At 45.9% G+C, this 13,865-nt stretch overlaps 1 pseudogene across 1 annotated transcript; it reads left to right on the forward strand.

Moving 5' to 3' along the window:
* Nucleotides 1–5,937: 5,937 nt before the first annotated feature.
* LOC308429657 (non-selective voltage-gated ion channel VDAC1-like) lies at nucleotides 5,938–11,499 on the forward strand (annotated as a pseudogene). The gene is made up of 3 exons: nucleotides 5,938–6,332; nucleotides 8,979–9,066; nucleotides 10,701–11,499. The product of its transcript is annotated as a non-selective voltage-gated ion channel VDAC1-like (transcript).
* The last annotated feature ends 2,366 nt before the right edge of the window (nucleotides 11,500–13,865 follow it).

Raw genomic sequence — 13,865 nt, forward strand, 5'->3', positions numbered from 1 at the left:
GATCATAGGCTGGACCTAAGGCTCCTGCAACAGTGCAGTGGGTTCTTCATGTGGGTGCTACAACAAGTAAACAGTGCTGTCCCCAATGCCAGTCGAACCTGTGCCACTAGCTAGGCTGCCTTGTCTGGCCTCAGTAGAAGAGGATATACCTAGTCGGGTAGTGACTTGACATGGGGTGGTGGAGAGGGACACAGGACCCAAGGGAGCTCCCCCTTCTCGGAAAAGAAGGGGATGGAGCATGGGGGGCAGGATCTTTGTGATGCAAAACTGGCAAAGAAGGTCTGATACTGGGATGTGAAGTAAATGAAAAAGCAATGACAAAATGAAAATTAAATGTTTTTAATGTTTTTAAAAGACAAAAAGAGGCCATGAAATTGAATACAAAGAAGAGTATATATATGGGAGGGAGGGAAAAGAATTTGGAGATGATATAATTATAATTTCAAAATTATAGTTTAAATGGAAATCAACTTTATAGCCTCTTGTGCTCCAGGAACTAGCAATTGGTATTAAAGTATACCAAGGATTACTCACACTTTTTTCTCAGGCTACATTTGCAGGCAGGAAAGAAAACATACCCATTAGGCATGGCCACATCATTTGTCCACATGTTCTGTTTTGTTGACCTAGTATGCCTATAGTAATTTGGCAACTAAAAATATGTTCAGTTCCTTATACAGATTCTTGATTGCCTGGTCTAAGAACCCAAGAAAAGGCCATCAGGACATATATTAATCATCTAAAGTTGACTGTGCACTGGTAATCCCAACTGCTGCCAAAGCTGGAAAGCTTCCTGTCCCTCTCCACTAGAGAAACTCCACTAGTTCCAGACTTGGTCAGTGGTTAGTTCTTACCCAGGGTTAGGGTTAGGGTTAGGGTCCCTTTTCTTTTGCAATTACATAATAAAGTCAGAGAAGTCAGAGGTCAGTTACACATTGGTCTCTTTTTCCTTCTGACTGACAGTGAAGGCCCAGCAACAATTCACAGGAATAACTTCCCAGCACTAGGCAGAAGATGCAGGATCAGATGTGAAAAGCAAGTTACACTCACATAGTGTGAGGCTAGTCTGAACTATAAGAAGCACTAATGTAAACAGAAATGTATTATATAAATAAATAAATAGTACTTGAGAAAAAATAAAACAACATTCTTAATGACTAAGAACCATCAAAGAGAAAAACAGTGGTGCATTTAGAAACATGAAATTTTAAAAGTAAAATTAATAGTTGACTTTTCTAAAAGGTAAAAATAATTGAAAAAACACTTGGCTATATTGACTTGGGAAGAGTAGGCTCTTCCTCAGAAGAAACGCCATATTGGATGCCGGTTGACACCGCCTCTATGCACCATGTTAGCTGCTAAGGCCTGTAACCTGGCACACAGCTAAAGCCACTGTGTGGCCTGGGTCCCAAACCTCTGAGCTGTTGAACTATGTCAGCCAGCATCACACATATCTGCACTGGAGAGTTCCCTAACTGGAAATTCAGTATTCACTGGCACAAGCTAACCTCCCCAAACGGTACACGCACTGATCTTGCCTGTCTTCATTCCCATAGCAAGAATGCTGGAAAATTACAAAATCACTCACCCTGTCTCGGTGTTCATGAATGGTGGCCCCTGCCTTGAACTTCAGTGTGTAATCTAGCTGTTGGCTACCCAGTTTCTCTCTGCAGTGCACACAATAAACTACTCCTCCTATACTGGTGAGAGCAGAGAATGTGCTCCACACACACAACTCCTTTTCCTGTTACTGCAATTGGCAGCTGGCTAAGTGACTCAAATTAATAATTTTAAAACTCTGTGATGGAACAGCCCTTTAATTTAAGAATTTAATTTAGAATTTTTTATTTTAATCGAGTGGAGAGCAAGGCAACTGCCCTTTGGGGCTACAGACTAGGATCGTAATCACCTGAAGCAACATAGGAGACAAAACCTCAGAAACAATATTTTGTAAAGCTGGAAGTACACCTGTTCTAGAATGAATATGCCTTCCACAGCAGAAATAACTCTATAAACTTAAATCATTAATGAAAAAAAAAATTAAAACTTGAAGAACAGCATGCACCCAGCTCTGGAGAATGTTCAAAGAGGAGCCAGCCTAGGACAGATTTTGCATCCCGTACGTGCTGGCCCCAAGTTATACTTTGAACAATTTAAATAGGGACAGAAGACTGCAAGTCTAACCACTGAGGCATGTGGAAGACTGGCACAGCAAAGATATTCCCAGGACTATTTATTAAGTACACCACTGTCCTGGAACAGCAGGTAACTCCAGAGTGACAGGGTCCAGTGGTAGGAGGTGAGAGAGACTGGGAAGGCAGAGGAAAGGAAAGACAAAAGCTGGGGTGGGGAAGTCTTGCCCAAGCTATGTCTAAGTCAAGCACCTTCTTACGAAGATCACCGTGCACACGACCTCCCGGAGGAAAATGGAAGGGAATGGGGGCTGCTTCTATGGAGTCAGCAAAAACAATCATACAAAGCACCTATGTAGAAGGAGGGGAACATACGGTGTCCCCAGAACTTTACTCACCCAGCCCACAGTGGCCTTGGGACTGACTGATAACCAGAGTCTACTGTGCTGAGAAGAGTTGGGTTCTCAGGAACAGAAGAAACACTATTCCAAGGCCCTGGCCCCAGACCATGACCGACTCTCTCAAGCATATTCCTGGTTTTGGAGAAGGTGCTTCATTTACTCTCTATACCTCAGGACCACAGGAAAAGCTCCCAAAGCTCACACTGCATCTGCCAAGCATGTTCTTACTGAGGAGCTCTGCATGCCACATCCTTTCTCCATATATGAGGACCTCGGGGAACACCCTGCTTGATCAGGACAGCCTCTGCACAACAGTGTTTTTGTTTTTCAAGTAGCTGTCACACAAGGTCTTCTTGCCCATCTGGCAGAACCATGCTTTTCCAAGAAGAAAACTGGACTTTTATGCCACACTAGGCCTTAATGTTGGCTGTGTCTCTGTAATGCCCCTTTGAGCATCCTGCTAGACACCTGTAATCGAGTACCTCGTGTCTAACAGGCCTGGATAGCATATTATGTTTTGGGGGAGTGTTGCAGAGGTAACCCTTCCTTCACCAGATTCTACTCTGTGTGACTATCTCCTAAGCACTGGTAACACTTTACACACCACAGCCTAGTGGAGTGCTACCCAACACAAGAGAATCTGTTTACAACACCCACAGAATAACTCGAAAGGAATCGTACTCCTAAATGTTCAAAAGTAAGTGTACGAATTCTAGGGGTGTTAGAGAAACTAGGATTTTTCTGAGCTTGGCAACCAGCCGGTCTCTGGTTCACCAAAGCATGGTGAAGCTGACTGCAACACAGCCTGTACAAACAGCCCCTGTTCCCAAGACTGCCCGGATGCGGCCAACTTATCCAGAGGCCTCCACAGGGGCCTGGAGTTCCAAATACCAACCTCACCGCTCGCCACGTGTGGCTGCTAGCTCCCACTCAGACCTAGGGAGGGCCCACCACACGGGCTCCCGAGGCTCAGCAGCCCACTTCCTTCTCCCCAGACAGCCGTCCCTGGCTCACCATATCTTGGCTTCTAAACTGGCGCACGTAACCCTCTCAACTTTTGGCAGAGGCACAGAACTGCCAGCACCAACTCGGCTTCAGAACAGAGCCAGGAGCAAGGAGCCCGGAAGACCCGCCTCACCTTCTGACTGGCAGTACCCTCGGGTGTTTTCATTGGCTGAAGACCCTTGAGTGACAGCAGCGCTTCCCTTTAAGAAACAGCACAGCGTTTCCTGGCACTGCCTTCACTCCAGGCACAGCCCTTTTAGAGATTTCTGCAGAGATTTCTTTCCATAGCACTTGCTTCCTGCTTCCAGTAGCTGACCATCTGGTCTTCCTACACAGGCTAGGCACTTCCCCTTCTTCCTGGATACAAGGAAGCTAGTTTGCTCAGTGCACTACACTACGTGCTGTGGAGTGACTCTTCTGTCCCACAGGGGGAAGGAAGCCCACACTATTAACAATTAAGGAGAGATTTTAGGAAACAAACCTTTGTTCTGTGGCTTCACACTAAGGTCAGGTGCACTGCAGCTACATTTGACCTGGGAGACAAGAGTACTTCAGAATATCCCGAGAGAAGCTGGAACCAGATCACAAACACAGTGATAGGTGTTTCTCCCACCAGAAGGCTGGAGTGTGGTCCATTCCTATAGGAGTTTCATTCCTGAAAAAGTCAATCTCTTGACAAATGAATCATAATGGAAAGAATAGTGCCCTTGGTTACTTGAATACTTAGAGAGAATGTCTCTTAGGGACATTATGGTAACCCAGCATTCTTCCTGAGTGTTAACATGAAGACCACGCCCCAGGGGAACAGAACTGATAGGATGACTCACAGGTTGTGGTTCAACTAGTCCAACAAGGTCAGTCTACCAACTAAAGACTGAAGAATCCAGCAGTTCAGGTCAAAGTTCAGGCTCAGAGGACAGATGTACAATCATAATGTCAAAGGTGTGGGCTCTAAAGCCAAGGCTAACCAGACAGAGTAAGCAGGCAAAAGTAAAGCAGAGTAAAGGCATAGCATTCTATATGCAGCTGACACCAGAGGTGTAGCCCAAATCAAAACTGGATCTTGTCACCTCAAAAGATCCAAATTGAAGAAAGATATTCCCACTTCTAAAGCTTTAATTAAAGGGAAAAAAGTTCTAGTTGACTCCTGGGGACCCTCTCCCTCTCATGACCCAGGCAAGTCCAAGGGGGTGACCTTAGCTGAGACTCACGACAGTGGGGATATGGGACCTGAAAGGCCACCTCCTGTAGTCAGGCAGAAACCCCATTTGAGCCATAGGGGCACCCATCCACCTGCAAAATTTTTGACCCAAAATGTATCCTAGCTACTATAGCAGAATTTTCCCATAATTAATTGATTTGATAATAAAAAAGACAAGAAGCCAGTCGCTGGGCGAGGAGGCGGCGGACCTTGTGGGTTCAAGAGAGAAAGAGGGAACTCAGGAGGAAGGGACAGTCTCTTTTAGATGACAAGGCAAGAGCCAAAGGAAGCAAGACATGGACCAGCAACTGTTCTGGTGGTGGATACCACCACTGCTGCCGGCAGTTCTAACGGAGCAGCTGGTGATTTAGGCCGATAGATTCCATGCCCAGCGGTTGTATCATCTGTTGATTCTAAACTAAGATCATCTAGTGTTTTACATTCCAGGCCACTCAGGTGGGCCAGAGGGAAAAAAAATTTATCAGGGTGGAATTCAGCCGGGCTTTGGAATAGGAAGATTGGGCAAGGACAGAGCTCCAGGAGAGTGGTAACCACAGTGGAGTCCAGGCCGGCAAGAGTGCGCTCCCAGCCAGCCACAGAAACTTGGGAGTGCAGAGCAGTATGGTTGTGTCTGAAGATTTTCTGATGGGTAAGGGCTCTTCATGGCCTTTCACATTCTATCTTATTTAGAATAATTTCAAATACTTTCATTAAAGGACGTATGTCTTAATTTACACAATGAAAGCTCATCCATGATAGGAAAAGTCATGGAGCAAGAATTAATGGAACCTGAGTTTACGTAAGAAAGTAACCAGTTAGATCTGTAAAGAGCCTATATCTCAACTACTTGTTAGAAAATAGAAATCTGTTTCTTTTGGTTGTTAAGCTGCAGTTACCTTAGCTGTCAATGCAGTCAGAAATCTGGCTCAGAATAAAGAAAACTTTAATCTAGCAGGCAGAAAAAGATTGAAAATAGTAAAGGGAAATAAAATATGTTTGAGACAGGCACTATTGCACGCGGGTGAGATAGTGCAGTTGGTGCACTGGAGGCACTCACGTACAGGGAGGGGGTGTGGTTCTGTGGCGGCAGGGCAAGGCTAAGGCAGGCGGAAGTCCTAGAAGTCCTGGACAAGCGATTCCGGCCAGGGGGCGCGGCACGTGGCCCCTCGGTGGATGAGGGAGTACCTGTGCTGCCCCCATGGCGGGGACCATGGCGGGCGACCACGTGTGTGATCGATCTGCCAGGCAGGCCACTGCTTACCAGGAGGTCTGCTTTCACAGTTTCCCTAGGGACTTACAGCAGGGCCAGGGTCCCTGCAGAAACCCAATTGCCACCCTACTGCTCGCTGCCCCCAGGGAGTGGCAGGAGCCTGGGGCACTCGGCCCACTAGGCCTGAGGAACCTCGGCCCGCCCTGCGGCTCCTGCAGCAGCAGTGTCCGTGGCTGCTCCTGCTTCCAGGAAGCCCGCCTACCGGCAGGCTCTATTGACTTCAGGCAGTTTGTTCTGGTTCCTTGCAGCATGGCTGTGCCTCCCGCGGGACCAGATGCCTGCCCACCAGCTTCCAGCAAACAAAGAGAACGGAAAAAGCACATGTGGGATGGGAACAGCTAGGTCTAGCAAACAGAGTCCCAAGCAGAGGCTAGGGGTGGGCCAGACCCCCTCTTCACACAGAAAACTAGGCAACAGATAGCTAGCAAGGGAGTGCAGTTTGTTTTCTGTTTACTGTAAATTAAACCAAAACATCCCAAGAAATAAGGACAAACAGCTGCAAAGACAAGCCCGTGAGTGAGGATAGAGATAACTGGCTGCGCTCCACAGAGCCGGTGTTCCGAAATGAGAGCGGCTTAACCGGCCCGACCTGGAATCAATAAAAGGAGTAGGGGGTCTTACCCAGGACGAAAGTCCTAGAATGAGGGTCAGTAAAAGCATCTGTCCTCAGGGGTAGCTCAGGAACACTTCCCTGGGACCTCATGGATGCTTACTCTGACCATTGTGGGGAGGGAGCTTACCAGGGCTTGGGCTAGTGAGCGTCGGGATGGGAACCTGCATTTTCTTGATTTGAGGCACCAATCCAATGTTGCTAAAAGTCACGAAATGAAAGGAAAGAGATATCTGGTCATGAGGAAATATAATCTCCTCACACGGGGCACCAATGAAAGGAAAAGTCACTGAAAGGAAAAGTCACAGGGCACCAATGTTGTGAAAAGATGATGTCCCGGGTTTCGGCACCAATGTTAGGGGAAGGATGAAGAGAGTAGGGGATATATGACCCATGGAGGTGCGGCGAGGCCTGGGGGCAAGGGAGATGCCTCTAGGGGGCCCATGTTGGGACCAGCCACAAAACAGTATAGTACAGAATAGAGTTTATTCAGGTTATGGAAGAGTTAAGAGGGTGATAGAGGGAGAGGGGGAGAGAGAGAGGGAGAGAGGGGGGAGGGGGGGAGAGGGAGAGAGAGGGAGAGAGAGAGGAGGAAGCAAGCAGCCCCTTTTATAGTGTCAGGTCATTGGGGCGGAGGATACCTGGCTGTTGCTGAGGGGTGTGGATGAAATGACTCCATAGCACCTGAGACTGAAGAAGATCTTCACATTATCCAACCTGGTTCTGCCACCTGGATGGGGTCTCTAATTCTGATTCTCATGAATAAATGTTTCAGATTGCTCTAGAGTACCTCAGGCTGGACAGAAATGAATTAAGGGATATCAGTGGCCTCTGTGCTAAGCAAAAGACAGACTGATGAGCCTGCCATCCCAGGGGGACCTCCATTTTCTGAAACCTCTCTGTAGGGTTGTGTGCCCACATCTGCTCAGCCACAGGGCACAGCTGCTGGTGGAGGCAGAGCAAGGGAAGGTTAACAGCACTTGTCCCATGCTGCCACCAGGGCAGGTGTGGGCTATATGCAGGGAAGCACCAAGACACTGCTCAGGGGGGATGTATTAGGGTTCTCACAGTACTTATGGTAGTCTCTGTGTAGTAAGGTATTTGTTGGTGACTTAAAGTCTGTTGTCCAACTCAACAATGGTTGGCAGCAGCTGTGAGTGGAAGTCCAAGGATCTAGCAGACGCTCAGTCCCACAAAGCAAGCAGGTGAAGAGAGACAGCCTTCCTTCTTCCAATGTCCTTAAGTAGATCTTCAGCAGAACGTGTGTCCCAGATTAAAGGTGTGTACCACCACACCTGGATCTGGGACTTGCTTTGTCCCAGATGACCTTGAGCTCAGTGATCTCCTTGCCTTAGTTCCCTAAGGTTCTTAGCCTCTATGCCTCAAGATCAAGATCATAGGTGAGTCTCCAAATTCTGGATTGTGGTTCGTTCCAGATATAGTCAAGTTGACAACCAGGAATGGCCACTACAGGAGACACAAGAAAGCCCAAGCTGGATCGGGGTCCCTGTGCCTGTGACAAGGCCAGAGCCATGGGGTTCTCAGACCCTTAGACACCCAGGTACTGCTGGGAGTCACAGAAGAGCAGAAAATGGAGTTGGGGGCTGCAGGCTGGAGATATCTTCTAGCCTGGGGCTGGAGGAGGAGGAGAAATGGAAGCTCTAGCTAGTCTCATCACTGATAGTTCTTGGCTTGACGGTGGCAGGCTTGGTGGTAATTGTGGCTGCGTGTATAGAGAGGCCTTCTCCGGGAGACTAGTTGTGGCTCTGTAGGTGAAGGCTTCTCCACAGCTCCCCACAGCAGATCTCGATGAGGCAGTCCAGGCTTCCAAACAGTTTATTATTGTCATGGCAGAAAATGGATAAATAAAACCTTACCCCTTTTCTCAGGGTGGTCCTGAGATTAAATACCTTGTCTAGGAAGGGAAGCTTAATGGCTATGTTCTCCAGGCCCCTAGGTACCTCGTTGGCATGGAGAATTCTTGAGTCTAAGTGACCAGAGGTCACGTCTCTTTTATGTGAGAAGCATGACTCATATTCCAAGTCAGGAGTCTGGCAGGGAGCTGGGAGTCACCTGAGCCTCAGGTGTGTGGCCACCAAGTCTCTGTGTCTCTACCTGCTCTACCTTACCAAACTTCCTGGCATGGTTTTATATCCCATACCTCTCCACCATCAGACTCCTAAATTGTACAGGTAAGCTTTCCTTCTGCCACCCATCTTCCCTGCTCTCTAAGCCCTCTGAGCAAACTGCTAACTCAGGGGACTTCCGTCCTCCCTCTGCCCCTCCCATACCTCCTTCAGACCTGAAACTCCTGAACTGTAAAGGTTAGCTTCCCTTTCCCCAGCCATCTCTGTCTCAGACTGAGCCCCATCATCCCCATCTTCCATAACCAGGGACACGTTGTACTTAACGGTCTGGGGGAGGGCACTCTGCTCCTCCAGGGGAAGGTAGGTCCTCACTGCAGATCCCAGGGAAGGCTGCTTCTGGTGCTCTCTGCCTGGCCCAGAGAAGTTCAGGCTGGGAGGTGTGGGAATGAATCCCAGCGGGGTGCTGTCAGGCCTGTGAACTCTGGCAGGCCAATGCTCAGCCCTGTGCTAAGATTATAGCCCTGCTGGTCAGGACCATAAACCCCTGCCTGACTGTTAGAAAAGTGCAGAGCCTGCGATAAGGCTCTGGGATAAAGTGTTCATGGAGGATGAAGGAGTCAGGACCACAAAGGAGCCAGGGCCTCTCTCCTTTGTTCTGTTCTTTTTAAACAGCCCGAGATCCAACCACCGGATTTCCATACATTTGCCTCTAAAATTGGCCATAGTTGTTTTTCTAATGCTGTGTGTGTGTGTGTGTGTGTGTGTGTGTGTGTGTGTGTGTGTGTGCGCAGGGGAGAGAATTAGGGAGTGGCTGATTTGGCTAAAATCTACGTCACTCTCTCCCCTGGAGGTGGAGTTTGGGGCTTGCCTAGGGCCTTGTACAAACAGCCCCATTGTGGTACATCCAGGAAAAGTGGATTTGCAATCAGGAGTTCAGAAAGCACCTATTGGTTGACAGTTACTTGTCCTCGGGCTTCGACCAAATTCGACCTCTCACATTTTCACTTTGGCCCTTCAAACCCACAGGGACACAGGGAAACAGGAGGCTTGCTGTAACCAGGGACACGGGTGGCCTGCCCTAACCAGAGATGGCACTACTTGCCTACCAGGGGGTCTGAGACTCAGCCAGTTAACATCGTAGATAACCAGATGGCTAAAGGCAAGTGCAAGCTAGAACATAAGCAACAGAAATCAATATAATGTGGCATCATCTCTCCTGCCACAGCAAACCCTGAATACCCTACAACACTGAAGAGCAAGATTCTGATGTAAAACCACATCTCATGAAGATGATAGAGCTTATAAGTAGTATATAAATAACTCCCTTAAAGAAATACAGGGAAACACAGACAGAGGTTAAAGTCCTTAAAGAGGAAACAAATAATTCCCTTAAAGGAATACAGAAAAATACCATCAAACAGGTGAAGGAATTGAGCAAAAAGGTTCAGACCTAAAAGCTGAAATCAAAACAATAAAGAAATCACAAATGAAAACAGCCCTAACAATGGAAACTGAGGAAGGAAATCAGAGGCAAGTGTCACCAACAGAATGTAAGAGATGAAAGAGAGACTCTTAGACAGATACCATGCAAGCCCTCAGAGACCACAGGCGCCACTTAAATCTACTAAACACAGCAAAACTCTCAATCATCGGAAATGGAGAAACCAACAAATTCCATGACAAAACCAAATTTAAACAATATTTTTCTACTAATCCAGTCCTTCAGAGAAGATATAGGGAAAACTCCAACACAGGGAGAATAATTACAGCCAAGAAAATAATCATCTACAACAAACCCAAAAGAAAAGGATCACACACACACACACACACACACACACACACACACACGCGCGCGCGCGCGCGCATGCACGGACGCACGGACGCACGCACAAATAATACCACTTCCAACAACAAAAATAAGAGGAACTAACAATCATTGCTCTTTAATATTTCTCAATGAACCAATTCTCCAATAAAAAAGCCCGGGCTGACAGATACGATACACAAAGAAGATCCATCTTAGCAAGTCCACCAGGGATGTCTTCACCAAGATTACCTCTTTAGCTTAATAAAAATTGATTTGAAAACGAAGTCGGAGAAAAGACTGAAATTTACCAGCTCAGGTTCTGCCAACACAGAAACCACCGAAGTGAACGGGAGTCTGGAAACCAAGTCCAGATGGACTGAGCATGCGCTAACATTTCCAGAGACGTGGAACACAGACAACACCCTGGGCACTGAGATCACTGTGGAAGACCCACTGCTCCTGGACCGAAGCTGACCATGATTCATCTTTCTCATCTAACACGGGGGTAGGGGTTCTAAAATCAATAGAGGGTACAAAAGGGAGCATATCAACCTGGGCTGTGACGTGGACTTTGACATCGCTGGGCCCTCCATCCGGGTCGCTCTGGTGGGTGGCTATGAGGGTTGGCTGGCGAATATTGAGACCTTGAAGTCCAGAGTGACCCAGAGCCTCTTTGCAGTTGGTTACAAGACAGACGAATTCCAGCTTCATACTAATGTGAACGACGGGACAGAGTTTAGCAGAAGTGAACAGGAAGTTGGAGGCTGCTGTCAATCTCGCCTGGACTGCAGGAAACAGTAACACTTGCTTTGAAATAACAGCCAAGTTATCAGGTCAATCCTGATGGCATGCTTTTCGGCCAAAGTGAACAACTTGGCTTAACTCTAAAACCAGGCATCAAACTGACACGGTCAGCTCTGCTGGATAACAAGCACGTCAATGTGGGCAGCGACAATTTTGGTTTAGGACTGAAATTTCAAGCATAAATGAATATCATACAATAGTTAATTTTAAACTATTTAGCAGCATAGCTACCTTCAGAATTTAGTGCACCTTTTAATGTTATGTGTTGGGGCTGCATTATAAAGACCATGTTAGACCTCCAGGCTAAGGACGACTCGGCTTTAAGGTGTTTACCTTTTCAGAGGTACAGGAGAACCCCCATTCCAGGAAGGGCACTTTTAGCTGTAGGCGTGGGTGGGGGAGGAGCTCCTCTAGAAATGCCAGGCTATAAGTGCAAGCTGGGAACATGTGGACCCTTTGTAACTTTGTATCCAGTCCCCAGGTGAAATTGTGACTTCCTGAGCATCAAACCTTGGTGTCCCGATCCTATCTGCTCAGAAGCCTGTGCACACCTACGTGAAAGGGATGTTTCTAGACAGATCGTCATGCCCTGTTCCCATCATGCCCTGTTCCCATCCTAGCCCATCAGTTACCTATTTTACACCAAAAATAGTCTCCAGGATGTGGTTACCTATTCGTTTTGTGCTGTTTTAGCGTGGAGAGTGTGGGCATGATGGGGTCACTCGGGACTTCATTCTTCCTTGTGTTGTGGTGTGGTTTTCTTTCTTCTACTTTTTTAAATTCCTTTTTTTTCCCCCGTTGGACCAGAGAATGAAATAGCTCCGGGGGTTCTCCGGCTCTGAGCTGGGCAGGTGATTGTGGTCACACCCTGACAACACTAGGGATCTCAACTGACTCCTCCTGTAGCCTCACCACTATTTTTTAGCTGTTTAATGGGTGCATTATAGAGCCTTCCATTTTGTGTGGAATTAGCTCCTCCCCTTCAAATGCTATAGTTAACATCACTTAAAATAGAACTTGAATAAAATACTGAAACCTCAAAAAAAAAAAAATCCATCTTTTTGCTTCATAGAATAAACACACCTCAGCACAAAGGCAGACACTACCTTAGAGTAAAGAGCTAGGAAAAAAAATTTATAAATAAGTCCAATAAATGGTCCCAAGAAACAAGCTGAAGTTACCATTATCATAACCAATAAAATAGACTTTCAGCCAAAAGTAATCTAAAGAGATAGGGAAGAACACTTTACACTCATCAAATGAAAAATCCACTAGGATGAAGTCTCAATTCTGAACATCTATGCCCCAAATGCAAGAGCATTCACATTCATAAAAGAAACTTTACTAAAGATCAAAACACACATTGGACCCCTCACAATTGTAGTGTGGGACTCCAACACCACACTCTCACCAATGAACAGGTCACTGAAACAGAAACTAAACAAACACAGTGAAATTAACAGAAGTGGTGAACCAAATAGATTTAACAGACATCTTTAGAACATTCCACCCCAAAACAAAAGAACATACATTGTCAGCACTTCATGGCGTTGTCAGCATCTCCAGAGTCAACCTTGTAATTGGACACAAAGCAAGCCTCAACAGATACATGAAGATCAAAATAATCCCACGTATTCTATCAGACCACTACTAAAGCAGGACTTCAACGAGAACAAAAACAACAGAAAGGCCACATACTCATGGAATTGGAACAAATCTCTACTGAACAATAGCTTGGTCAGGAAAAAATAAAGAAAGAAATTAAAGACTATTTATAATTCAATAAAGATGAAAGTACAGCATACCCAAACTTATGGGAAATAAAAGCAGTGTTAAGAGGAAAATTCATTGCACTAAGTGATAATTTCATAAAGAAATTAGAGAGATCCTATATTAACAACTTAACAGCACACCTGAGAGCTCTAGAACAAAAAGAAGCAAACATACCCCAAGAAGAGAAGAGAGCAGGAAATAGCCAAACTCTGGGCTAAACTCAACCAATTACAAAGAGAATGATACAAAGAATCAACAAAATCAAAAGTTTATTCTTTGACAAAAATTAGCAACATATGTGAACCAAACTAACTAAAAGGCACAGAGGCAGTGTCCAAATTAACACAATCAGAAATGAAATGGGAGATATAACAACAGAAAATGAGGAAATGCAAAAAGTAAGCAAATTTTATTAAAATACCCTATACTCAACAAAACTGGGAAATATAAATGAAATGGATGATTTTCTAGCTACACACCATGTACCAAACAGACCATAATGCCTAAGGAACTAGAAGTAGTCAATAAAAACCTCCCAACCAAAATAGCCCAAGGCCAGACAGTTTTGGTGCAGAATTTTACCGGAACTTCAAAGAAGTGCTAATAATAATACTACTCAAACTATTCCAGGAAATAGAAACAGAAGGAACACTGTCTAATTCACTCTATGAAGCAACAGTTGCTCTGATATCTAAACCACACAAACACCCAACAAAGACAAAGAAGTTTAGAACAATCTCACTTATGAATATCAATGCAAAAATACACAATAAAA

Source organism: Micromys minutus (assembly GCF_963924665.1).
Source record: "Micromys minutus genome assembly, chromosome: 14".
Lineage (NCBI taxonomy): Eukaryota > Metazoa > Chordata > Mammalia > Rodentia > Muridae > Micromys > Micromys minutus.